General features: G+C 42.9%; 1 pseudogene; it reads right to left on the bottom strand.

Annotated features, from left to right (window-relative positions):
- Positions 1–500: 500 nt before the first annotated feature.
- On the bottom strand, positions 501–619 carry LOC120622493 (uncharacterized; annotated as a pseudogene).
- Positions 620–9,745: the final 9,126 nt, after the last annotated feature.

Genomic DNA, 9,745 nt, shown 5'->3' with positions numbered 1-9,745 from the left:
CTATTTCTCTGCTGACCTTACATGTATGTTTTCCTTTCTTCTCCTTCTCCTTCTTCTAGGTATTTTTTTAGGCTCCTTTCTGAACTGAAAAATTAGCTTCAAGAATGTTTCAAAAAGGGGTTTGGGGACAAGCCATCTGATGCCTCATATACCTGATACTATTTTTTATTTTACTAGCATTTAAATGATAGTTCAGCTGTATATAGAATTTTAGGTTCGAAGTCCTTTTCCATCAACCCTTTAAAAGATTACTTCATTGTCTTCTTGTATCTAGTTTCGTTTTTGAGGTTCCCTGCATTCTGACTCTTTTTCTTTTATAGTTGATCTACTTTCTCTCTATAAATGTTTTGAGAATTTTCTCTTTGTCATTATGTTCTTTTTTTAAAACTTTTAAAATTTTTTTATTTATTTTTATTTTTTAGGTGAAGCAACCCTTGGTTGACCTCACAGATTGCAAGGACCTAGTCAGTGTACAATCCCTTATTTTATTTTATTTTTTACACGTATAGCACCTGGTCTTCTTAGGTGGTCTCCCATCCAAGTACTAACCAGGCTCGACCCTGCTTAGCTTCCAAGATCAGAAGGAATCGGGCTTGTTCAGGGTGGCATGGCTGTAGACTCATTATGTTCTTAAATTTTACTGCACTATATCCAAGTGTGAGGGTTCTTTTTTTTTTAATCTATTTTGTTTAACACTGAGTCCTTTCAATCTAAAGTTTTATATATTCTCTATTTCTAAGAAATTCTCAGTCAAATTCAAACGTTTCCTCTCTCCATTACTCATTTTCCCATCCTGGCTCCAAAGCCTATGATCCTAACCATTGCACTATTCTCCTTCTCTGAAAAGAGAGTCAACATTTTGTTGCCCTTGTCTATTCAGGTACTATCTCTCTCTACCACATTGTGAAAGGCGGTGATAGGGTCCTATTTTGTCTCTGTGTTCCTAGTGCATCAGTGCCCACTCTGTGTTAAATGAATGAATGCATAAACTAAGAGCACGGAGGAGTGGGGGTGGCCACAGGGCTGGAGCAGGAGGGGCTATAGGGCTAGGGCAGCAACCAAGCAGCATGACAGTCCTGTGTGTCCACACTCAGTCAAGTGCAGGACCTTTGTCGGGGTGACAGCCCCTTTAGCAGACCACTCTCATAAAGAGTGAGCACCTGGGACAGCTAGTCCAGCCCAGCCATGCTCTGAGATAATGGGCTGAGGTAGATACTTAGCCATATCCTTAGGCAGCTCTCCATTGGGCCCAAAGCTACAATCACAGATGTGAGGATCTTGATGTGAGGCCCGTCTGACTCTTTCCTATCCAGCTGTGGGACCAATGGCAGTCGTCCTCCTCTTTGACTCTCAGTTATCTCTTCCATAACTTGGAGCTAATATCACGTCCTCTTCAGCTTCCAGGGGTGTAAGGAGCCGCAAAAGAGATGGTTAAGTGCTTTGTAAGTGTGAAGAGCTGCATACAACAAAGTGGTGCTCTCATCTGGGACATACCGCAGTGCACATAGAATCTTTAGCCGGGAATCTGAGTTCTAAAGAGAGATCCCACATGGTGATATGGAGTTCTTGATCTAATCCTGCTTCCTCAGAGAAGGGCCAGACTCCCCACAGGTTTGTGGCTTTTCATATCATTGGAAAGAAATGTGTAGGAACCAGAATCAGCTCCCATCCTGATGAAGAAGCAACTCAAGACTGGTGATTCTATCCACTCTTCACCCTTCCCTCCCACGCCTTTTCCCAACTTTGTGCTATATTTCCCCACTCCATCCCCCCCCTTTCCCCTCCTCTAGTTTCACTGAGTCCCCATTCTGGCCTTCCCTGTTTGTAAGAGGTTCTATCCTCTGAGCATTTCTCTTCCCCTCTGCCCAGAAGAACTTCCTTTGCTAAGCTGTATGACTCTGCTCTCAGCTAGGCCTAAACTGAGGAATTTAATCTAAGGGTCTCTTGGATGAGATGATATGGGCTTACTCCTTATAAGTGATATCTATTTTCTTTCAGTGGGGCACCCAAAGCCTTCTCCAAAGGGGCACCAGTGGAGGAAACGTCAGGACCTCTGGCAGCCCAGTGTCAGGGAGAGGGGAAAGAGATGCTCTAAGTCCCTCAAATAGGCAGGGTTGTGGAACCTCGAGAAATATTCCCTTGGTTTCCAAGGCCCAGACATTTTTGGATGAGACTCTCACTAGAACCACCCTCTCACTTTCAGCTGCTCTTGATGGACACTCCCAGCAACCTTTGAACCTTTATCAATTCATGCTTTTTCTACCATCTCTTTTTTTTTTTTAAAGTATATCTGATGCCCTTTCAATATTCCTGCCTTTCTGATCTTCTTTCATAAAAGTCTTTTTTTTTTTTTTTTCCTATAGCTTTATTTTAAGAGGTTTCAAGCATGAAGTGGGAAATTAGATTGGGTTATTTTGGGGACCATCCAACCCTGAACTAACTGATTCTGTGAAATTTGCAACATGGTTAACATTAAACTCTCACTATTGAGGATCACTAATGAGTAAATCTTCAACTAGGTGGGTAATGTCCTTCTACTTAATGAGGAGATAGGACACTAACCAGCAAGTACTTTGGTGTTAAAATTAATGATTTGCTCTGACGTTATCTAGTTTCAACATTCAAACTAGCCACATTCCAAGTGTGCCATGGAAATCCTATCTTAGTCATGATGATAACAGACAACACAAAATATACCAGGTATTGTCCCAAGTACTTCACATACATTAATGTTAATTTCTCCCAATAATGCTATGAGATAATTAATATTTTCATCCCTACATTACAGAAGGGAAAACTGAGGCACAGAGAGGATACGTCATTTGCCCTAGATTGGAGTCAGTAAATGATGGAGCTGGGGTTACAAAGTCTGGCCTCTTAACCACTACCCATACTACCTCCTGAAGCTCAGGAAAGATTATTGTACATCACCCCCATATGTACTCATACTGTCATAGCTCCTCACAGGAGACTCTCAGAGCTTTCTCCCATATCCTCTTATCATTATAATGTGTATCTAGGTTTTACCTTTTGCACACTGACAAGAGTTGGAAGAATTAGGAGACCTTTGAAAGAGATAACTACTATAAGTAAAGAAACTGAAGCTACAATAAGAAACAGGAAGTAAGCAGTGTTTGAGTTAAAGTAAGAAGGGTCGGAGAGGGGAGCAGAGGAGGAAATGAGGGGTCTTGGAAATTATAAGCACATGCCATGCAAAAGAGAATGAATAAAATGGAACATTAAAATCATAAAGATGTCAGTTGTATCTGAATTGAAATCCAACAGGGTGTTGTGTTGTGCTTTGTTTTGCTTGGAACTAGACAATCTGATCCTAGATTTGATTAGGAAGAGCAAAGGGCCAAGAATAACTGAGAAGCAATTTTGAAAAAGTACAAGGTGGAAGAACTTGCCTTATCGAGACTTAGTATGAAAATCTTTAGTAATGAAGACAATAGAGTTTGGGCAAAAGGATAGACCAGTGAAGCAGAATAGAGCCCAGCCACTGGCTCACCCCTCATTGGAAATAATACAAGGCAGAGACGATATTATAAATCAGTGTAGAAAGGGTGGTCTATGAATAAATGAGTCTTAGGAACAACTTTATCCACATGAAGAATACAAAATTAGCTTTCTAGCTTAAACCAGGTAGATTTAATCCAGGTAGATTAAAGAGCTAAAAACAAAGAGCAAAACTTTAAACCACAAGATGAAAATATCGAAAAATTCTTCATGACCTTAAAATAAAGAAGGATTTCTTAAAAATAAACAAAATACACACACAAAATAGAAACCATAAATACATTAAAATTAACTTCTGCACAACAAAAGACCCCTATAACAAAGGGAAAAACAAGCCATAGCCTAGAAGAAGTTATTTGCAATGACAATAACATGTAAGAAATCTCTCTAATTAATTAGAAAAAGATAACACACGGAGAGAAATGGGCAAAGAACATACACTATCAATTTGTAGAAGAAGAACCCCAGAAGATTAATAAAAATATAGAAAGACGTTCACTCTCACTATTAATCACAGAAATACAAATCAAAACAATAATGAAATACCATTCACACCCACCAGATCAGCAAAACTTTATGTCAGCCAATGCCAAGTGTTAGCAAAGACCTGTCAAATCACAGAGGCTCATTCACTGCTGGTGGGACTGTAAGTCAATACCAGTACTTTGGAGAGCAATTCAGTAATAACAAGTAAAATTGTAGGTGGTCATGGCCAGAAATTCCACTACAAGGCACATAGTCTTGTATGTGTGCATAAGGAAACATGTATTACGATGTTTGCTGTAGCATGGAAACAACCTAAGTGTCCATCAACAAGAGAATGAATGACTAAATTGTATTATAGTTACATAATGAAATACAATACAGCATGTGCCAGCATAGATAAAAATTTCACAATTGCAGCACTAAAAGAGATATGCACATTGTAGAATGTTATAATACTTTATATATACATATACAGCTTAAAAGCTGGCATAATAATACTTTAAAATATTTATGGATACATAAAAATGTAATTAAAATATATTTTAAAAAACATGCTTGAGAATGATTAACACTGAGTTTAAAACAGTGCTTAGCTCTGGGAAATGAGGAAAGAGAATGGGATGGGGAGTCACAGAGGGGGAAACTCAGTTATATCTTTAATATTTACTTTCTTTGAAGCAAAAAGACCTGAAGCAAATAAGGCAATATGCTAATATTTACTAAAGCTGATGTGGCCATCATTAATGCTGTCCACCAAATATATCTGGCTCTCCGCTTCCCAGGCCCGTGGTAGGATTGGATTTCCCATTCACATTGAAGTTAGGGGTGGCCTAGAGTCTTACTTTGGCCAATGAACTGGAGTGTAAGTGACTTATGTTTCTGGCCTCCTGAGCCAGTGCACAAAAGCTTTGGCCAACATGGCAGTGCAGAGACAAAGCTCCTCTCCTCCTTAGTCCCTGAGCAAGCATGCTATCCCTAGGCAACCCATGAAGGACAGGTGGATGAGTGAGAAATAAATCTCCGTGGCTTTCAGCCCCTGAGATTTAGGGATGTTTGTTACTATAACACAACCAAGTCTGTCCTAACTGATACAACTGGGAAGTGGGTCCACAGATGTTTACTGTATTAGTCTCTGGTTTTATCCACATGTTAAAATATTATAAATAAAAATTTAAAATAGTTTTTAAATTGGATGGGATTAATCATATTTTTCAGTTTATGGCACATTATCTTTATTGGTCTTTGCAAGGCCTTTTTCTTATTTTATTAACTTTTGTTTTCTTGGTTACTTCATACTTGCGACGGAAGCAAAGTTGGACTCCAGGAGCATTTTCATCAGAGGAATGAATGATAAGTTCCTACTTGCAGCATTAGTCCAGGTTTAATCCAATGCTGTCTGCTAGACAGCCACAAATCCAACTACAAAGTTTTAGTTCTTCTCCAGAGACATGTGAACAAGAATTGCGATAAGGGCGATCAATGGCCCCAACTGTTGCTGACTCTTTGTGTGCCTTTTAGAAAAATCGTTTCGCCCTTTGTTCAAAATTCTGTGATATTTCTGAAAGCAGTAGGCTTGTCCCCTGGTCGTCCCAGCACCTGCCCTCCATCCCCACCAACCAGCAACTGTTTCCCCAGATTCAAGTCACCTTTGTAAGAAATGCTAAGACAACTTTCCTCTACCTCTTGGCTTCCAGATTCCTTTTCTAGGCTGCTTGCAAAGCCCTAAGGGAGTAAAAACCCCAGAAAGGGGTGGGGGGAGGTGGCAGAGTGTTGGGAGAAGGAAGAGAAACTCCACGTTCTGTTCCGTATTGTGCAGCAAAACACAAGCGGTGCCTGGAAGTCACCATGAAATGCAATGCCTTTGAGAAGTTCCGTGGAAAGAATGACATCATGACCAACCACTCCCCCCGCCCCACCTTTTTTCCAGTGGGAGTGAGAAATAAATAGACTGACACATTTTCCAGTCAGGGAGCAATTCTGGAGGGCAAGTTTACCTTGGCACAGGCGCTCAGGTGGGGCTGTGAGAAACCCTATCTGTGCTTGCCCAGTAAACAAGGAGTCCACAATCTCCCCGGAGCCTTGGCCACTGAACAGGTGACTGCAGGAGGCAGGTGAGCAGGGTGAGCCGAGGGCTGGCCAGAGCTACCTGAGAGCCAGCCAGGCCCGGGAGCAGGCTGTATTGGGCAAATAATGCCTAGATTTGATTGACAAACTCATTTACTGACTGTTGGTTGCCAAGAGAAATACCATCAAATCTACCAGATTCACAGGTAAAATTGTCATTCCTTAATTTGATGATTCTCAGTATGCATATGGTCACCTGGGGATCTCATTAAAATGTAGCTTCTGCTTCAGCAGGTTGAGGTAGGGATGAGAAATTGCATTTCTAACAAGCTGCCTGGTGATACTGATGGTGTTGGTCTAAGGACCACACTTCGAGCTTGCAAAGTCTTAATGTTCAGACAACCGTGTACATTTTACCATCAAAATAGTTACCGCATAAGTGGCTCCGTCTGCCTCTGTGACAGGTGCTGTACCAGGTGTGTTCTGTCATCTAGCTCTTTACTCTTCACACCAGTTCTGCAAGGTGGGCATTATTGTTCCTGTTCCCTCCTTGGCAGGCAAGGAAATTGAAGCTAAGAGTGGTTAATTTGTTCTATATATGTGTCATTTCTGAGAGATTTTATCATTACCTTCCCTTCCTTTCCCAGCAATCTGAAATAACCCAGAAACAAAAGATAATAAACACCCTATGGTGGAACTGGGCATTGTCTGCTTGTGGCGATTGGCCCTCTTGACACCCAAGAATGAGTAATTCCTTTTGTACAGAATCAGCAGGTCCAAGCACAGGAATTCAGGAATCCTATAATCAATGTTTGACCTAGTGAGCCCCAGCCTCAATAGAGACAGTTGCTCAGAAACATGGACAAGTCTGGCTTTCAAATCCCTCTAGTGCTGATGTATTCACCTCTAGGACATGCCATTTTGAGATCCTTAATACTGGGAGGAGATGCTTTGATGAGTCAGTTTGGAAAGAATGCCTCTTAGGGCCCGTGCAGGACTGCAGGAGAAAAAAAAAAAGTGCCCCAGCTGGTGGAAACATCAAAGAGAAGGCAATATAACCAACTGACCCACCTGGAGATAATTAAATACCTCGAAGAACTGAGATGTGCCCTTGCAAAACCCAGACAGCTTCCAGGTATAAATTTACATCATGTCTGGATCTCAAGGAGCAAGGTAGCCCGACTGGCTGGTCCTGGCTATACACTACACATGGGGCCAAGTGGGAAAATTTTGAGGCTCTCCCCTGAGACCCTTGGAAGACCTGAATTCTGGTGACCATTCAATGAGTTGGGCTGCTCCAGGACTCCATTAGCATTTGAACCTCATCCACAGTGTTTACAAGGTGAGACCACGATTTCACCACCCATGGGGAAGGTTCAGGCTGTCCTGGAGTTCCCACAACTCCGTTTCCAGAAGTTGTTATGCAGAACTTACTCAGAGTGGCACAACCCAGGACAAACTGAAGGCCTCCAAAGAAGTCATATTTAATTTTTTTATTTACATATTACATCATTCTAGAAAGTATTTAAGGGAGTTTACAGAAACTACATAAAATAGAGCAAAGTTTAAAAAAATAAGAAGAGAGAATATTGGGGAGGAAGGAGAATAAAAGGTAGAAGAGAACAAAGCCTGGTATGATTATTACCTTCTCAAATATTGTAAAGACCTTGCACTTGGACTATTGTATCTTCAGATCAAGTTCTGACTTTCTAACCTAAAAAGCAAAAATGCAAGAACATCAGGTACAGCACTCACTGTACCCATGATACAAGAAATGAAGCAGTTGCTTCAGAGAAGCACACCTATTTCCGATGCTAAGGCTCCTTGTGGAGCCTCAGAGGGACAATCAGAAGGCACAGTGGAATGTCATAAACAGTGTCCTCCACACCAGCTCTGTGGGAAAACCCATAAGTTGTTTCTTGGGGATGTTTCCTATAACACTCCAATTCGGGCTGATGGCCATGCCAATGCCTAGTCGATTGAGAGAAATTATGGAAGGCTCTAGAATGACCCCTGCTAAGCTGACTTAATCCCAGGATAAAGATCAGAGGCAAGGAACTGCTTTAGGAATCTGGAGGGCCAATTTCTAAGCAATCCCCACCCACCGCCCTGCTGCTCTGGGAATCTGAATTTAGTCTTCTCCCCAGGTTTGGTGTGGCCCTTACTCAGTGCTTTCGGGAGTGAGTCCCTAGGGCTCCTAGCAAACCTGAAGTCATCGAAGGGCAAGACAAGGGCACGACATGCAGCCCATCCACAGGCTGGGAGCAGTGGTCTTGCCACCATGACCCAGTGAGCACAGAGCAGTCTTCTCTCTTCAGGCAAACATGGGCCAAGGAGCCAGAGAACCAAGTGTTGGTCCTGGGTTCACCACTCTCTGACCGTCAGAACTGAGGGATGGCAACTCCTCTCTCTGGGCCTTAGTTCTGTTGCCTGCAAAATGGAGAAGACGGACAAGCATCTAATCTTTCCCTTCCCTGAGAACTCTCCCAGCTGCAGTCCTCCGCAGCGCATGGCAAACCAAAGAGAGACAATAAAGGAGTGTTGTAAACTTTGGGGTCTGTGGTAGGCCCAGGCATTTTATCGTAATATGAGATACTCTGACAGGTAATATTTGTCCCAATGCCCCCCATAGGCTTGGCTGAAATTTGTTGAGCCCATATCTCAATTAGACCTCTTTCTCGGCCCAAGCCAGCTTCTTTCCCCTTCCTTTCATTGATGTTGGTCCCAAACCCTGTCTCTGCATCTGCCTCTGAAGAACCCAATCTGCCACAGGGCCCAGCACCTATGGCACAGAGACTTGCCAGGCACATGCTCTTCAGAACAGAAGCCTTAGCCACCATGGACCCAAGAGTGACAGAAACAACTAGCATGGATGGTACGACAGAACTTGAGTCACGGCTGCAACTCGACAGGCGGTCATCACATGGAAGCCCCAGCTGTCTGAAACAGACGTGACCCTCTCCTCCCCAAACCATCCCCCTGGACTCTGCTTTCCCAGGGGATGTTGCCAGTTTTCCAGTCACCCAGCTCAAAAACTCTAAGCCTTTTCAAGTCCCTCTCCCTCTCGCTCCCACATCCAAATAATTACTGAGTCCTGAAGCCTCCACCTTTGCGTTGCTTCTCGCCGTCATCCACACCTCCCGTGAACACTACCTCCCTTCTCGGGCCATTGCAGCAGCCCCCTTGCTGACCTCCCTCTCTCCCATCCGCCCCCTTCTCTTCTTACTATCTGATGGTTATCCCAGTGCAGGCTCCTATCACGGAGATGCCCACCGCTGCTCCCTGTCATCGTTCTACAGAAGGAAGGGAATGCTAGATATATTGGAATCACACCAGTCCTTCACACCTGTTTCCCCTGAAGTCACTGGGAGGCGTTCGTTGCTACTTGTGACAAACACCCAAACACAAACAGAGGTGGTAAAACAATGTGAACTGGATGAGAGGTTTCTGTTTCTATTTGGATTGAGGTCAGTGTTATTTTCCTAACTTAGATGCGGAAAACAGAGCACTTGTTCAACTGCCATGATGCCCCTGGCACGCAAGTGTATGTGCTTGTGTGGACATGTGGAGGTCCCAAGAACAAAAGAGCTCGGTGGCTTGCTGGCACCCAACACCAGGGTATTTCTTAATGTTCCTTGTTGAACAAATAGCTTTAAGATGTCCATGTCCCCATACG

Source organism: Pteropus medius, unplaced genomic scaffold (assembly GCF_902729225.1).
Source record: "Pteropus medius unplaced genomic scaffold, Ma_sr-lr_union100, whole genome shotgun sequence".
In the NCBI taxonomy this organism is placed as follows: domain Eukaryota; kingdom Metazoa; phylum Chordata; class Mammalia; order Chiroptera; family Pteropodidae; genus Pteropus; species Pteropus medius.
This window is presented reverse-complemented; position numbering and strand designations above follow the sequence as displayed.